The sequence below is a fragment of the Narcine bancroftii genome, chromosome 6 (assembly GCF_036971445.1).
Source record: "Narcine bancroftii isolate sNarBan1 chromosome 6, sNarBan1.hap1, whole genome shotgun sequence".
NCBI classification, from domain to species: Eukaryota; Metazoa; Chordata; class Chondrichthyes; order Torpediniformes; family Narcinidae; genus Narcine; species Narcine bancroftii.
In genome coordinates this window covers 230,350,445-230,369,128 of record NC_091474.1, presented here as the reverse complement: position 1 = coordinate 230,369,128, position 18,684 = coordinate 230,350,445, and the positions used below count along the sequence as shown (strand labels likewise).

At 41.4% G+C, this 18,684-nt stretch overlaps 1 protein-coding gene across 1 annotated transcript in view; it reads right to left on the bottom strand.

The window, feature by feature from the left end:
* The window catches only part of mrps5 (mitochondrial ribosomal protein S5), a 168,019-nt gene that overhangs the window by 145,686 nt on the left and 3,649 nt on the right, over positions 1 to 18,684 (bottom strand). The gene's annotated exons all lie outside the window — the stretch shown is intronic.

Sequence of the window (18,684 nt, the reverse complement as noted above, 5' to 3'; positions counted from 1 at the left end):
TTCACATATCACTCACTTTCTATTAAGAATGAAGAGGTAAAAATCTGGGAATTAGACTACTTAACATGAACATAAAATGACAATGGGGCATGATTAAAGAGAGACCGAATGACTCTTTGAACTTTTCTTGTTGATCAGAGAGTCATGTCCATCAAATCTGATTAAATATTTAAGAGTTAACTAAATTAGTGAACAGCAGAACATCTGTGGATTTCCAGAAAATGTATTAAAGTTCCCTCGTATATAAGATTTTTCATTGATCAAGCTAGCAATAGTATTTTAGTTAGTATTTTTGCTATCCCTTGTGGTTCCACATTGAGGCAGCAACATGTTTATATTCCATACTGATTCCCAGGAAAAACAAATAATGGGGGTGGGGGGGGGGGGGGTGGTTGTGAAGCAAACTGGGACTAAGCGCTCAAGTTTAGAATGATGGAGAATTTATGTAAAAGTTCAACTTTTCTTTGGCTGTTGATAGATATGGGAATGCTATTTCACCTGGGAAGGGCATCTGGAATCACCATCACAAGTCACCAAATAAAAATTCAACATTAAGTACAGAGATGAAAACAAATGTCTTCACCCATTGGTAGTGTATCTTTGGAATGCTCTGCCAAAATTGTTGCTGAGGCTTAGCTGCTCATCCATAAATTTTTAGTTTTCAAAGCAATCCAAGGATTCAAGATTACTGCAGGGAAAAAAAATTACGTGATCTTATAAAGAGGTGGAGCAGGTACGAGGTTCAAATAGCCCACTAAATCGTTTTATTTCCTATGTACCTAATGACTCAGATGATAGAATAGAAGCTAAATTAATGCAATTGAGTTTGAGTTATTGAATTGATATTTTATTTATATTAATATTTAGGATGTGCATTGTCAGTTGCAAATGAACAGGGTTAATAATGTCCAGCATAAAAACTCACACTCCCATTACCAGAGACTCAGACCTTCATTTTCAAAGAATTACAATTGGTCATACATAATTTCACGTTAACAAAATCATACTCATTTTCATTTGATCATTTTTTCTAAGCATCCTGCTACAACATATTTAATAACTGCTTTAACATTTCCCCTATGATTGATAAGTTAACTAGATGTTTTATGCCTTCTTCCATTAGTGAATAAATGAAATACGCTAGCCATTTTCTAATGTAATGGAACCTTTGACAAGTATAAAGAATAGCCAAGATAGAGCCAACATCCCTGTAAGTTGAATAGGATGCCATCATACATTATTTTTAAAAGATCTGAAGAATGTTTAAGCTTATTTCCTCTCAGAAACAAATACACCTAAATTACTGCAATTAACAAAAATAAGTATTACTTTGGCATATTTTTATTTTCCTTGTTTGCAAATCAGCTACAGTTTCTAAATCTCTTCCACAATTTAGTTCAGACAAGGACCCAGCCATTTAGCTCTAAGCCAGTTCTGCGAAGCAATGGTATGAAATTTTTAATGGTATCCTTACAGTGCAAAGCATCCCAATGAACAGTAAGACGGGGGTGCTGATATGATACAGCCCTCAATAAATGGAACATCTTTTAACCAGTTATATTCTTCACAAATTACTTCCAAAGTAGGAAAATGAGATCTGTGTTTACCATTGATTTCTAGATGGTTCTTTTTGGCATATTATCAAAATCTGAGACATGATTTATTAAAAATCCAATGATATACTTTAGCTTATTTAGTTGGCTTTTTTTCACCTCAAAGTATTTACCGGTACTTAAAAAGGTAGAAGAGATGGCTCAGTGGGCTAACCTAGCATTATTTCTGACCTCTGCATTTCTATGTCGTAAAAATCCTTGAGTAATGTTTCCAAGAAAATAACAACATTCAATGGTGAATATAAAGTTACATACTTTCAGATGTTTACAAATACCTCTGACAAATGTTTGCAAGCAGGGACTCATTGTACTGTAGGAACCTGGAAAGCAATTCAATACTACAGTATAGGCACTTTCAGGTGGGCAAAATACCCCAATGTAAAGCCGAATATTATACCCCCATGCAGTTGTCGGGAGGCCACCTGAAAGTGCAGGAGGCGTCTGCGAGGCGCACATTGTAACCCTCCTCCGGGAGGGATGATGGCTGAAGTACTGAAGTCCCCCAGGCACCTGAATGCAGCCGCCTGAAAGCGGCTGCTAAGGGGATGACAATCAGCTGGTGAGAGCCTAACAGGCCCCCTCCCCACTGCCCTTGCCCCCCGGCACGGGACGTCAGGGCAGGGGCAGTGGCGTGGGACATCAGGGCCAGGGCAGCAGTCGCAGGCTGTCAGCGCTGGCCCCACCAGCATCCCGCATCGGCAGCCCCAGCACTGACAGCCTGAAGGGACAGGAGCCGGAGTGCGCTCCGAGGCACCTCCCATGCAGCTGTCCCTTTCAGGTGGCCAGTGCTGCGCTTTCAGCTCTGCCACCTGAATGACCATTCCACAATTTAGTTCAGACAAGGACCCAGCCATTTAGCTCTAAGCCAGCTCTAAGCACATTCTTGGTGGAGAATGTACTTAAAAGCGGCTTATTTTACTCTATCACACAAGATGGATCTAGTTCAAACTGGAAAAAAAAAGGCCAGACATAAATGATAAAATTATTATTTTTTTTTGTAAATAAGGAAAACAACCAAGGTTTGTAAAAAGATCTTTAACATTTTCTATTTCTGGCCTGTAATACATTTGCAAAAAATTAAATGAGCTTAACTCAATGCAAGTCACAATAAATCAAATTTTATTTTTATATTAATATCTTTTACATTTTGAAATATATTTTTGCATTCTTGCACTAATGACATTCATTATCAGATATCTGATTTTCAATGACCAAAGCCAGATTTTTTTTTGAGGAATTGGTTTGAGGGAATGAAAAGGAGTTCTAGTCTTATTCAGACATTTAAAAATTTTAAACTGAGATATGAATAAACCACAGATTTGAACAGTATTACAAGAGCATTTAATTTATTCATGAACTTCCCACCTTGGATTCTGATGTGCATTTCACCCATACTGGTTGACTGCACAGATATTATTATCCCTGATGCTCCATCACAGCATTTTTGGAAAATACAGCTCTGTTCTTTATAGATTACTTGGAATAATAATATGATGCTGTTATTCGAATAATTGAAGTCTCAAACCAATTCCCCAAAAGGTTTATCAGCACCACTTTTTTTGAAAACATGCTTTGAGACTCACAGTCTGAGATCGGACTGCTTGACAAATCCTGCCCATGGTGCGTGATAGCCAAGGTTGACTGCACTCGAGAGGTTTCACCCAGCCTCAAAAATATCTGGGGTGTCTACATACCCATACAAATGACTAAAGTTTTCTTCCTTCTATTAATCAATGTACTGTGATATCATTTAGTTTTTTGCATCTGCTTCCCATGTTTATTTGTAACCCTGCGATTCTTTTTCCTGCAGGCCAGGCACAATTTCTACTTATCACTAGTGTATCCATACTTAAGTATGGTGTATTAGAATGGCTGTACTATTCTTGGTGGTCATTAATTCAATGACAAGACTTAGAAGCTGAAAAAGCACGGATGCTGTAATTCATTTAACAGACAATGTCTTTTTAATCTCTCTTTATTTTTCAAGCAATGTGGGGCATTATTGCCTTTAATTTAATGTGGTTGTAACAGAGCGAGTTACAGATCAACCCAGCAGATGCAATATTTATCTTGCATGTGAGAATTTTTCTTGTAACATGCTCAATAGGACTAGATTTATTTATCATTGTGTGTTGCCACTAGCATTCTTGAGCAGACGTTCATAATATAAACTGGAACTAAAACAATTGAACTGCAAGTTGAAAATCAGCTGTCTATTCTGAAGGGAGAATAAACCTTTGAAGATGGGCTTTAGCTCCCCCATAAAATCCAGCAAAGATAATCTGGTACCTTGTTTTACACTGAAAAGCGGCGTTATTGCCGTGCTCACAACCTGTCTGTGGAGGCTGACTTGCTTGTTTACACAGAACAGAAGAAAAGCCAGGTCGGTAAGTCATTTTACACAGCAAGCTTGTTTCCCGAAGCAAAAGTAGCACAGCAGCATCAGCGTCTAGTGTGATGTAAAACATATGCGCTGGCCGGGAAGCAATGTTGCTCAGCGTACAATAATGGTGGAGGAACAGCAGGTACAGTTGCTAGCTGTGTACATTTTGTGCAATCTTAAGAACACAAGAAAACCTTCTGCACATAGTAATCAACTTTATTAACCCTGTGATGTCGCAATTTGTGAACAATGTGTACTTGAGATCAGAAAAATGTTTGAGTAGAATTTGAAGAGAGGCAGGGAGCAGTTTTGAGACTGAATGGTGCGCAGATCTTGCACGCTGTAAACTGAGATGTTTGGTTCTTCTGAGTCAATTCAGCTGGCATCTGATAGAAGAATGTGGAGGAGGGGCCCCGTGTTCTGATCTTACGTCCTCAACAATTTTGATGAAGGTGAGTGGCAGTGTTACTTTTGAAGGTCTCAGAATGCTTCTGACTGTGTCTTGGAACTCACTGAGAGAAGGGGGATGGTGGCGGCGGTGACGCTGACAGCGCTGTGCGGGGGGGGGGGGGGGTAGTGACGCCAGTACCATATGGTGACCACCAAGAACAGCTCTCGCGAGAATGCCTTGTCACCCTTTATTTTGCTCACTACTGCCACCCTGTCTGGCCAAAAAAATTACTGCACTGGATTCTTCATTAAACTTTACAGTAGACTGAATAATAAGTCTGAAGGTTTAGAACGCCCCCTTTTCCCTCACTGCCCCATTGGATCTTACGACCGCTCAAGGGGGGAGGCAGTAGCACTCACTTTGGGAATCACTACTTCCTGTGGATGCTGCGTGACCTGCTGAGTGTCTCCAGCACATTTGTGTATTGCACTCGGCCCCAGCATCTGCAGACTTTCTTGTTTAACTTTAATGAAGTGGCAAGGATGGTTCTTCTGAACAATATTTATCTCTCCACCAACAACACTTTTACTCCAGAAATCACCACATTTCACCAAATTTATTCACATCCAGCACCCACTGTAATATTTGCAACAGACACTTTTTTCCTTTATTTGCCTCTGTGCTCCACAGTTTTACATTTGCAATCAAAGAATTCATATGGAATTAAAGTGCACATACCAGATTTTATTCAAGATTATTTGCATACATTTTGGGTGCCATGTAGAAATTACAGCACTTTTTTGTACATAGTCCCCTCATTTCAGGACACCATAATGTTCATCACATTTGGGTTTTTGGGAGTACTCAGGTATGTTTAATGCTTCATTGGTGCAGGTATAAGAGAGCTGGGCTTGCTTCTAAGCTTTTGATCACCTTTGGAGGTTGTATTTGCCCTTTTTCGACACGAGGACCAGAGTTTTGTCAAAGAAGCTATTGAGTCTGAGAAACATCAATAAAACAGTAAGACACATCACCCATACCTTAGGATTAGTAAAATCAATAGTTTGGAACATAATTAAAAATAGTGTACTGGTGAGCTCAATAATTGCAAAGAGACTGGTATTCCAAGGAAGATCTCCACTTCAGATGACAGAAGAATTCTTACCACAATAATGAAAAAATCCCCAAATGTTATGTCGAGCAGATAAGAAACACTCTTCAGGAGGCAGGTGTGGAAATGTCAATGACTATAATCCCCAGAAGACTTAATGAACAAAAATAGAGGCTGCACTGCAAAATGTAAATCATGGCAAAGGTGGAATGCTTTGGATCTTGAGCAGTTCCTTTACATCAGGAGAGAGAGTTTGTAGAAAACCTAAGAGAAAGCTTTTTCAAACAGCTTGTTGAGAAGCCCACGAGGGGATCTGCAGTTCTGGATTAGGTCATGTGCAATGAACCAGAGGTCGTTAGGGAGTTAAAAGTCATAGAACCTCTAGGAAGCAGCAATCATAACATGGTTGCGTTTAATTTAAAAATTGAAAAGGAAAAAAATATATCTGATGTATCAATTTTTCAGTGGAATAAATGAAATTGGTAAGAGAAAGGAACTGGCTCAAATAACCTGGGAAAGCAAACTAATTGGAGGATCAGAGCAGGAATGGAAGATATATTTGCAAGTAATAAAAGGCATACAGGATAGATAAATTCCAAGGAAAAAGAAATTTGTCCAAGGAAAGATGGTTCCATTGTGACAAGCAAAAGGTGAAGGCTAAGATAAAAGCAAAGGAGAGGGCATACAAGGAAGCTAAAATTAGTGGGAAATCAAGAGAACTGGGATTCCTTTCGACACTTACAGAAAGAGACAATGAAAGTCATTCAGAAAGAAAAGATGAGCTATGAAAGGAGATTAGCTAACAATATTAAAAACAATACTAAGAGTTTTTTCAAATATATAAGGAATAAAAGAGAGACACGTGTTGACATAGGACTGATAGAAAATGATGCTAGGGAAATTGTAATGTGTTATAAAGAGATGGCAGAGGAACTTAATCAATATTTTATACCCGTCTTCACCATGGAAGACATTAGTAATATCCCAGACAGTCAGGGAGTAGAATTAGATTCAGTTAGGGATACTAGAGAAATTGGATTTAAGATTGATAAATCTCCCGGACCGGATGAGGTGCATCCACAGGTTTTTAAAGAGGTGGCTTTGGAGATTGTAGATCCATTGTCGATGATCTTCCAGATATCGAAAGACTCTGGAGAGATTCCACCAGAGGATTGTAAGGTCGCAAATGTGGTTCCCCTGTTTAAGAAAGGTGGGAGACAGAAAAAAAGGAAACTATAGGCCGATTAGTCTGACACCGGTGGTTGGGAAGATATTAGAGTCGATCCTCAAGGATGAGGTTATGAAATATCTAGAGATGCATGATAGGATAGGTCCAAGGCAGCATGGTTTTTTTTAAAGGGTAGATCCTGCCTGACCAACCTATTAGAGTATTTTGAAGAAATCTCAAGTAGGATAGACAAAGGAGAGGCTGTCGATGTTATCTATTTAGATTTTCAAAAGGCTTTAGATAAGGTTCCGCATATTAGGCTGCTAAATAAGATGAGGACCCATGGAATTAAAGGGAAGTTATTAAACTAGATAGAAAAGTGGCTGATAGGCAGGAAGCAAAGGGTTGAAATTAAGGGTTCCCGTTCTGGATGGCTGCCTATAACTAGTGGTGTTCTGCAGGGGTCAGTATTGTGTTTACAATTTATATTAATGATTTGGATTGTGGTATAAATGGTTTTGTGGCCAAATTTGCGGATAACACCAAGATAGGTGGCGGAGTAGGAAGTGTAGTAGAAACTGTAAAGTTGAAGAAGGATATAGACAGATTAGAAGACTGGGCAAAATTATGGCAGATGAGATTTAACATAGAGAAATGTACAATTGCACATTTTGGCTGTGGAAATAAACAGACAGAATACTATTTGGATGGGGTGAAAATTTAGACGTCGGATGTGCAAAGGGACCTGGGTGTCCTCGTACAGGGAAACGTAAAAGTTCATGACCAGGTGAAATTGGTAGTGAAGAAAGCAATGTTATGTTGGGATTCATTTCAAGAGGAATAGTGTACAAGAGTAAAGAGATGTTGATGAGGCTCTATGGGGCGCTGGTGAGACCTCATTCGGAGGACTGTGTGCAGTTTTGGGCCCCTTATCTTAGAAAGGATGTGATGTTGGAGAGGGTGCAGAAGAGATTTACTAGGATGATTCCCGGAATGCAAGGGCTAACATACAAGGAGCGTTTGGCAGCTCTTGGGTTGTATTCATTGGAGTATAGGAGAACGAGAGATCTCATAGAGCCATTTCGAATTTTGAAAGGTTTAGATAGGGTCAATGCAGGTAAGATGTTTCCCTTGATGGGTGAATCGCGGACAAGGGGTCATAGTCTGAAAATTAGAGGTTATCCATATAAAACAGAGATTAGGAAGAACCTCTTCAGCCAGAGGGTCGTGGATCTGTGGAGCTCACTGCTGCACACAGCACAGATCACTGGGAGTATTTAAACAAGAAATAGACAAGTATCTCATTAGTGAGGGCATCAAGGGATATGAGGAAAAGGCCAGAAATTGGAACTAGTGTAGAGTAGCGGAACAGACTCGATGGGCCTAGTGGCCGCTTCTGTTCCATGGTCTTGTGATCTTACTTCTCGGCAAACTGTAATCTGGCCATCCTGTTTCTGTGGCTAACTAGTGGTTTGTATTTTGCACGACTCTGGTCCTCATATTGAAAAATGTCAACGACAGTCTTCAAAGGTAATCAAAACCCTTAGAAGCAAACCTATCTCTTTCATACCTGCACCAATGAAACAATTAAACATACCTGAGTGCTCACAGACACCTGTGACCCCAAATGTGCCAAACGTTATGGCGCCCTGAAATTAGAGGACTATGCAGAAAAGGGACTGCAATTTCTGCATGGTCAAACCAAAATGTATACAAATAACCTTGAATAAGATCTGGAAGGTGCACTTTAATGGGACGTGAATTGTTTAAGATTACAAATGTAAAACTATGGAGCACAGGGGCAAAATAAATGATGTGTCTTTGTCCCAAATGTTATGGAAGGCAATGTACATGCCACGATGCTGACGGCATTGAATGCAGCAAAGGCTACAAAACCACAACTACAGAACTGAAGTCCTGCTGAGCACAACTAGCTACATGTCCAACTGAGCTGTTCCAGAAGTTAGAAGTCTTAATATAGAAGCACAAAATATTACAGCAGTGAAACAGGCCCTTTGACTCATCTTGTCTGTGCCCAACTATTTTTCCACTTGGTCCCACTGATCTGCACCAGGAACATAATCCATTTCTCCATCATCACAAAAGTGGGAGACAGTGTCATTCACAGTTTCCGTGTGATAGCACTTCCTCACCAATAACCTGCTCATTGATGCCCACCTTGGGTCTGAATTTTGATTGAACTACTTGGCATCAGGTTTCATCATCAACTTTTAAATTTAATTTAAAAAAAAATTTAGACATAAGACATGCCCTTTCAACCCAGGAGTCCATGCTGTCCAATGACACCCAATTGACCTACAATCCCTGTATGTTCTGAAGGGTGGAAGTGAACCAGAGCACCCGGAGGAAACCCACGCAGACACGGGGAGAATGGTCAAAATCCTTACAGACTGTGCTGGATTTGAACCCATGTCGCTGGCGCAGTAATAGCGATGCACTAACCACTATCCTCACTGTGCCACCCCTTGTTAAGGCACCAAGTTCCAGAGGTTAGGCAGAAGTCGCTGCCCTTAACATGAAGGCAATATTGACAGAGGCTTGTATCAAGGAGTCCTGGTGAAAGGGAAATCAATGCTCATCAAGGGAAAACATTCCAGTGGCTGGAGTTCTATCTGCACACAGAAGAAGATGGTTGTGGTTGTTTGAGACTGATCATTCCAGTCCCTGGTTATCAGAGGATATAGTCCATGCTGACCAAGCAGTCCAACTTGCCTGCATTCAGCCCATAGCAGATATTATTTATTTGTCATGTAATAAAACAGAGATGTCTTCTCTTTGGCTTGGCTTCGCGGGCGAAGATTTATGGAGGGGTATGTCCACGTCTACTGCAGGCTCGTTGGTGACTGACAAGTCCGATGCGGGATAGGCAGGCACGGTTGCAGCGGTTGCAAGGGAAAATTGGTGGGTTGGGGTTGGGTGTTGTGTTTTTCCTCCTTTGTCTTTTGTCAGTGAGGTGGGCTCTGCGGTCTTCTTCAAAGGAGGTTGCTGCCCGCCGAACTGTGAGGCGCCAAGATGCACGGTTTGAGGCGATATCAGCCCACTGGCAGTGGTCAATGTGGCAGGCACCAAGAGATTTCTTTAAGCAGTCCTTGTACCTCTTCTTTGGTGCACCTCTGTCTCGGTGGCCAGTGGAGAGCTCGCCATATAACACGACATTCTGGAGATGTGACTCACCCAGCGTAGTTGGGTCTTCAGCAGCTTAGATTCGATGCTTGCGGATTCTGCCAGCTCAAGTACTTCGATGTTAGGGATGAAGTAATTCCAATGAATATTGAGGATGGAGCGGAGACAGCGCTGGTGGAAGCGTTCTAGGAGCCGTAGGTGATGCCGGTAGAGGACCCATGATTCAGAGCCGAACAGGAGCGTGGGTATGACAACGGCTCTGTACACGCTGATCTTTGTGTGTTTCTTCAGGTGATTGTTTTTCCAGACTCTTTTGTGTAGTCTTCCAAAGGCGCTATTTGCCTTGGCGAGTCTGTTGTCTATCTCTTTGTCGATCCTTGCATCAGATGAAATGGTGCAGCCGAGGTAGGTAAACTAGTTGACTGTTTTGAGTTTTGTGTGCCCGATGGAGATGTGGGGGGGGGGGGGGGGGGCTGGTAGTCATGGTGGGGAGCTGGCTGATGGAGGACCTCAGTTTTCTTCAGGCTGACTTCCAGGCCAAACATTTTGGCAGTTTCCGCAAAACAGGATGTCATGCGCTGGAGAGCTGGCTCTGAATGGGCAACTAAAGCGGCATCGTCTGCAAAGAGTAGTTCACGGACAAGTTGCTCTTGTGTCTTGGTGTGAGCTTGCAGGCGCCTCAGATTGAAGAGAATGCCATCCGTGCAGTACCGATGTAAACAGGGTCTTCATTGTTGAGGTCTTTCATGGTTTGTTTCAGCATCATGCTGAAGAAGATAGTAAAGAGGGTTGGTGCGAGGAGGCAGCCTTGCTTCACGCCGTTGTCAATGGAGAAAGGTTCGGAGAGATGTAATACATTTCAAAAACAGAGATGTAATATTACACAAAACTGTCTTAGTCTGCCATAAAGCAGACAAATATTTCCCATTAGTCAGACAAAGGTTTACCAAAATAGCACTGTCCGGCACCCCTTACAGACAGAGAGAGAGAAGTAAAATAGAGTCTCTCAGAGACACCAAATCTCCATGGATTCACCTCCAACGCTCCCGCAGCCTCTGCAACAAGACTCGAGTTCAGTTCAAACCAAACCATTGCTAACCCTTCCCCTACTCTGGGAAGAAAGGTTTTGACCATTTATTTACCTTATCTCTGCCCCCTCATGATTTTATAAACTTCTACATAGGTACCCGCTTAACCACCATGCAAGTCCTGCCTTTGTATAATCGACTAAAGTGCAACAACTTATACTTCTCCAATTTGAATTTCATGTGCCATTCAAATGGTGCACTTTTCCAATTATTTGAGATTCTGTTGTTATTTTAGGTAAGTATCTTCCCTATCCACTTCACCGCCAATTTTGGTGCCATCCACAAACTTACCATTTATGCTAACTATGTTGTCATCCAAGTCATTAATATAGATGATAAACAGTATACCAAGCAGAGATCCCTGTGGCACACCACTGGTCACAGGCCTCCAACTTGAGTAAAAGGCCGAGTATGAGGCAGGGAAGATTTTGATTGTTGAGTAGGTTTACATAACTTGGCACATTGTGATCCAAAGTGCCTGTATTATGCTGTTATGTTCCATTTACAACTCTCTGACTCCTACCATTACGCCAGTTCTGCATTCACATGACCTGCTCACACTGGATCCTATGTGATCTGACCTCCCAGACCAACCTATAATGCAATGTCCATGGGCCAGCCATCTTCAGCTGGTTTAACAATGACCTTCCTTCCATTACAAAATACAAAGTGTTGAAGCTCATGATTTTGCAATGTTCAATTCCATTTGCAACAACTCAGCAAACAAAGCAATCCATGTTTGCACGCAGCAAAACCTGATAACTGGCAAGCGACATTCCTGGCACAAAAGTCCCGCAATCTAACCAACTACTCAACATTCTATGACTTGGCCACCAGCAAGTCCCCATCATTCATATCCTGGGGATCACCATTTACTAGAAGCTCAATTGGACCAGGGACATTCATATCATAGCTCCAAGGGTAGTTCAAAGTTATTTTTTTAATTTATTTATCATGTTGTGCCTACTACAGTGAGATGGGTCCTTCTGTAAGCAATCTAACAGCCTTGAGAAAAGTGCAATTTGCAGAATATAGGGTGTGGGTCAAATACACAAACACACATCAACCAAGTTGCAGAGCAGCAAGAAGAGGAGGTTCAACTTCAAAAAAAAATTTCTGTCAATTCCACAGTTTTAAAAATCAATGTACCCAATTCCTTTTCATTTATTTGAAGAAATCTAAAGAGATATTGATCTTGAAGATCACTATCTACACTTTGAGCATTCAATAGAGTGATAAATTCTAGATTCACTGAATTTAGACATTTCTCCCCTAAATGATCTCCTCATTGTTTTCACGAGAGTCAAGAAAAAAGTCTCCCATTATCCACAGGATCAAGCCTCTTTGGAATTTTCTACAATAGGAAGAACTGAGTTGCAGGGAAAGGATAAACAGATTAGGACTTTATTCTCTGGAGTATAAAAGAATGGGGGAGATTTGATAAGAGTTATACAAAATTATGATGGGTAGAGAGTAAATGCAAGCAGGATAGGAGAGATTGAAAACTAGAGGACATGGATTAAGGGGGAAAAGTTTAAAGGGAACATTGGGGGAATTTCTTCACGCAGAGAGTGGTGGAAGTGTGGAACAAGCTGTCATCTGAATTGGTAAATGCAGGCTCAATGCTGACATTTAATAAAAATTTGTACAAGTACATGGATGAGAGGGTAATGGATCTGGGTGCAAGTCAGTGGGACTGAAGTGCCAGTTGATGAAGTAGACAAAGACGATGTGGTCAAACAAAAATCATGGCTTTTATTAGCAGAAACTCATGGTACAATAATGAAAGGCTTTAGGTGCATACACAGTTATACCCAAGGGGAGTGTCCTTAACAGTAGAGATAATGCACAGCCAATGTTAGTACAGCAAGGCTCTCCAGAGGGGGAGACAGGCAGCTTAGCAGACATTCACCACAGGGACTAGGCAGAATAATAGTTCGGAACAGAGCAGAAGGGCCGAAGGCCTGTTTCAATGCTTTAGTGTTCTATGGTTAGGTACTCATTTCTAACCCCCCCCCCCCCCCCCACCCCACCACATCCTCTGGAACATAGACTAAACTTACTCAAACCTTTTCATACAATAAACATATCAAAATTCAATTCTGTCCAGAGATATTAATTGAGTGATAAATCATTTGCATTCAAAGGTCATCATTAATAGAGGCTATGCAACCCATCAGAATTAATTTTGATACAAGAGGTCCATGAACGGAATGCAGTAGATACGTGGGTTTGCAGAAGGCATTTGAAACAGATGGTTAGCAAAATGTGGAATCTTAACAAATTGACTTAAGCTCAGCAGTTCCGATGTGGCTGAAGAGAAGATATTTACCAGGATGTTGCATAGATTCGAGGGAATGAGCTATAAGGAAAGGTTGAACAAATATGCATAGTTTTCTCTGGAGTGTGGAGGCTGAGGCGTGACCTGACAGAAGTGTAAAAAAAAATTATGAGAGAACATGATGGATTTAGAATCCATTTTCCCTAGATAAGGGGAGGGAGAAAAGTTCAATGGGGATGTCATGGCAATTTTACAAGGTACCTTGAACAAGCTGCCAGGAGTAGTGGCTGAAGCAGATTCAATAGTAGTGTTTAAGAGGCTTCTCTATAGACAACGCAAATATGCTAGAAACAGAGAGATGAGTATCACGAACAAGGGTTTAGCAAAACTTTGCCAGTTTCTCACTACTCCACTGCTCTAATATTCTCGCTCCTATTTCTCCACAATACTTCTGTCTGGACTCCTCACTCAACTTGTCTATAATCGCTTAGTTGCTATTTAGCTTTTGCCCTGTATAGCTGATCTGGATATATTACACTCAGTCACCTAATCTAAGTTATGGGTAAAACACAATTATAGCTGAAAAAGGAGAGTGCCAGAGGCTGGTGGATAACCAATCTGATTCCAACATATAAAATGGAGAGGGACCAAATTCAAATTAGCTTAATGGTAATGGATGAAAAAGCTGCAAGAATTTTGTAGGACTATGCTTCGCCAATTTTACGTTGAGAAAGTAGCAGTTGATGCGGTAAAACACAATTATCTGGGCTCCAAAAACATTTGATAACCTTGACGACAAAGATTTTGCTCCCTGAACCCTTTGGAATCTACTTTATGGATTTTTGGGCTACTGATCCCAAAATACACCTTAAAAATTTCCCAACATGTACAAATTGTTTAAATTATAACCTATTTTTGTGATCTCCTGTCATATTTTAAGTCTACTTCAAGCCTTCAAAGGCATGAAATGCAACATATTATAAAAAATTTATTTTCTGCATTCGCACTTGGACGTCTTCCCTGCTGATCTTGGTAGTCATTGATGAACATGGTGAAAGGTTTCACCAAGACATGTGACCATGGAAATGCAGAATCAGAGCATCTGGAATCCATCAATGCTGGCCAACTATTGTTGGACACTGACATGAAAGACATCAGATGCTGAGTACAAACAAAAACCAGTGGGAAACCATTTTAGGTCAGTTGAACTAATGCAATTAAAAATGCTAAATTCAATAAAAGTTAATTTAATGTTTCTCCAACTCCTACGTGATACAGCAAATCTGAAAATTTAGGTCAGTTGAACTAATGCAATTAAACATGCTAAATTCAATAAAAGTTAATTTAATGTTTCTCCAACTCCTACGTGATACACCAAATCTGAAATTATCTTTGTGTTCAACTTCAAGTTGCCTATCATAAACCCCAATTTTATTTCAGGAAACAAACCTTTTTAAAAATAAATTGATGTCCAGTGTAATGGACCAAAATAGACTGAAGTCTAGTCAAACCAAGAATGATAGGAGTTAAGGAGAAGAATTGGTCTGAAGTGAGCAGAAAACAGAAGGTTAGGCTTAAGCGAAAATGGCCAATTCTCCAGTCAGGATTGTTATTGTTGATGATTTATACAATCGTGTAATAGTCAAGCTTTGGAGACCAACCTTTCGGCTCAAACTTGTGGGGTCAACTTTTATATGGTTAGTACTTTTGACCATAGTAAATACCTGCATCATTCAAGGCGGCGGGTGTTCCAATAACCAGAACCAGGTGGTAAGTCTGCATTCATAGCATCAGGAGTTCGGATGGGTGGGCAGCCAAGGCGAGGATACACACTTGGGGCATTGGGAGCTTGGATGAGTGGGCGACCAAGGGCAAGGGTTCAATGTCAGGCGTCAGGACCTCATCAGTATGGGTGGGCCAAAAAAATAGGGGAGGGTCAACTTTTACACAGGATATACAGTAAAGATGCGATTTTTGGGCCAAAAAAAAGGAGCCGACTTTTACACAGGATCAATTAATACATGAATATATACAGTAAACAATTTTAATTCAAGAATTAAAGTACAGTATTCTTTCAAAAATCTGTGGATTTTCTTTGGCTTGGCTTCGCAGACGAAGATTTATGGAGGGGTAATGTCCACGTCAGCTGCAGGCTCATTTGTGGCTGACAAGTCCGATGCGGGACAGGCAGACACGGTTGCAGCGATTGCAGGGGAAAATTGGTTGGTTGGGGTTGGGTGTTGGGTTTTTCCTCCTTTGTCTTTTGTCAGTGAGGTGGGCTCTGCGGTCTTCTTCAAAGGAGGTTGCTACCCGTCAAACTGTGAGGCGCCAAGATGCACGGTTTGAGGCGAGATCAGCCCACTGGCGGTGGTCAATGTGGCAGGCACCAAGAGATTTCTTTAAGCAGTCCTTATACCTCTTCTTTGGTGCACCTCTGTCACGGTGGCCAGTGGAGAGCTTGCCACATAACACGATCTTGGGAAGGCAATGGACCTCCATTCTGGAGACGTGACCTGCCCAGCGCAGTTGGATCTTCAGCAGCATGGATTTGATGCTGTCGGCCTCTGCCATCTTGAGTACTTCGATGTTAGGGATGAAGTCGCTCCAATTAATGTTGAGGATGGAGCGGAGACAACGCTGGTGGAAGCGTTCTAGGAGCCATAGGTGATGCCGGTAGAGGACCCATGATTCGGAGCCGAACAGGAGTGTGGGTATGACAACGGCTCTGTATATGCTAATCTTTGTGAGGTTTTTCAGTTGGTTGTTTTTCCAGACTCTTTTGTGTAGTCTTCCAAAGGCGCTATTTGCCTTGGCGAGTCTGTTGTCTATCTCGTTGTCGATCCTTGCATCCGATGAAATGGTGCAGCCGAGATAGGTAAACTGGTTGACCGTTTTGAGTTTTGTGTGCCCGATGGAGATGTGGGGGGGCTGGTAGTCATGGTGGGGAGCTGGCTGATGGAGGACCTCAGTTTTCTTCAGGCTGACTGCCAGGCCAAACATTTTGGCAGTTTCCTGGCAATTTCCACAAAACAGGTCGTCAAGCGCTGAAGAGCTGGCTCTGAATGGGCAACTAAAGCGGCATCGTCTGCAAAGAGTAGTTCACGGACAAGTTGCTCGTGTCTTGGTGTGAGCTTGCAGGCACCTCAGATTGAAGAGACTGCCATCCGTGCGGTACCGGATGTAAACAGGGTCTTCATTGTTGAGGTCTTTCATGGCTTGTTTCAGCATCATGCTGAAGAAGATTGAAAAGAGGGTAGGTGCGAGAACGCAGCCTTGCTTCACACCATTGTTAATGGAAAAGAGTTCAGAGAGCTCATTGCTGTATCTGACCCGACCTTGTTGGTTTTCGTGCAGTTGGATAACCATGTTGAGGAACTTTGGGTGGCGTCCGAGGCGCTCTAGTATTTGCCAAAGCCCTTTCCTGCTCATGGTGTCGAAGGCTTTGGTGAGGTCAACAAAGGTGATGTTTTGTTTTGTTCTCTGCACTTTTCTTGGAGCCGTCTGAGGGCAAAGACCATGTCAGTAGTTCCTCTGTTTGCGCGAAAGCCGCACTGTGATTCTGGGAGAACATTCTCGGCGAGACTAGGTATTATTCTATTTATGCTGTTAATATTTAAGACTAACAAAATACAAAACATTATATGTTCTGCATTAGAAATTAACTTCAATACGGAAATGAATGTTTGATGAAAGAGAAACCATGTTCCTTGAAAGTTTAAACAAAAGACTTGTGTGTGACCCTTCTCTTTCAAAACATTTGAAGACATTGTGCAGGCAATGATATAAAGCAAGAGTAATGAATTAAGTTGAGTCATTGGATTGAAAAAAATGAGGTTATGTTAAACACAAATGCAATCAGGATTTTTACAGTGTTGATATTATGAAATGACAGCAACATTTTGAAAGAGGAAGTCATGGCAGGGCAGAGGCACATAACAGTGGGTGAGATAACAGAAGATTGGACGGTGCTAATGCTGTGCCCTTCATTTAAGGGCTACAACAGGTTACAGAACTAAAGGCAGGTGAGCCTATTACCAAGAGTGGGAATGTTACTAAGAGGTGGGATCTATCTGCATTTGGAAAGTCAAGGCCTGATTAGGGATTGTCAGCACGGCTTTCTGAATGGAAAGATCGGGCCTCATAAATTTGATTCCAATTTTTTGAAGAGGTGATCAAGAGGATTGATGAGGGCAGGGCAGTAAACATGGTCTACGTGAACTTTAGCAAGGCTTTTGGGATGTCTTGTGCGGGAGGCTGGTTCAGAAAGTCAGATTGCAAGGGATCCAGGGTGAGCTAGCCAACTGGATTAAAAAATTGGCTTGGTGAAAGGCAACTGAGGGTGGTAGTGGACAGTTTTTTTCCAGATTGGAGGCCTATGACCTTCAGGAATCAATTCAGAACAAACAACAAAGGTAGTCCCTACGTGGTAATGATATAGATGAGAAAGTAAATAGAATGATTAGCCATTATACCAAAAATTAGTGGTGTGGTGGACAGTGAGGGATGTCTGAGGCTACAATAGGTTTCAGACCAACTGGGAAAATGGGCCAACAAATGGCAGATGGACAATTGCAAAGTACCCATTTTGAGTTGATTAAACTATGCAATGCACATACAATGAATGACAGGGCTCCAGTAAGTGCTTCCTTGAAAGTGGCAACAAAAGTAATCAAGGTGGTGAAGAAGGCAAGAGGCTTGCCTTCATTGGGTGGAGCGCCATACAAGAATTTTGACATCACGTTGCAGACCGAAAGGATGTTGGCGTGCCAGCATTGGAATATGTATGCAGTTCTGGTTGACATATTAAAAGAAGGTTATTAAAAGCTCAAGAAGTTGCAGAAAAGATTCACAGGAATGTTACCTCTGCCTCCTGTTATTAAGCCAATTTTGGATCCAATTTGCCAGTCAGGCTTGGATCCATGTACCTTGTCATCCAGTTACCCATGTACCTTGTCATCCAGTTACCCTTACAAAATTCCAGAGTATATCTAAGCCAATTTTGGATCCAATTTGCCAGTCAGGCTTGGATCCATGTACCTTGTCGTCCAGTTACCCATGTACCTTGTCATCCAGTTACCCTTACTAAATTCCAGAGTATATGAACAGTACAGCCCTGATCAATGTACTTTGTTTTCTCCATGAAAAATTCAATCAAATTGGCCAGTTAGGATCTGCCTCCAACAAGCATGGGTGTTCATCTTTGATTAATCCCTGCCCTTTTAAATTTTCAGATTTTTTCCACTAATTTCTCTACATCAGAGTTTATAGTCACAAGGTGGTAATTTACCTGGCTTATCTCCGGTGACCTTCTTGAATAAGGTGAATGGGTATATACTGTATGTCAAAAGAATTTAAGTGCGTCACCAAAAAATGTAGAGGTGCAAAGATAAAAAAAATGGACAAATTAATGTCATATGAAATTTTAAAATGGCAACATATCTTGAAAAGGTGCATTAAAACTTAAAGAGCAAAGCAGAAGAATTGGATCAGATGAATTTGTAGAAA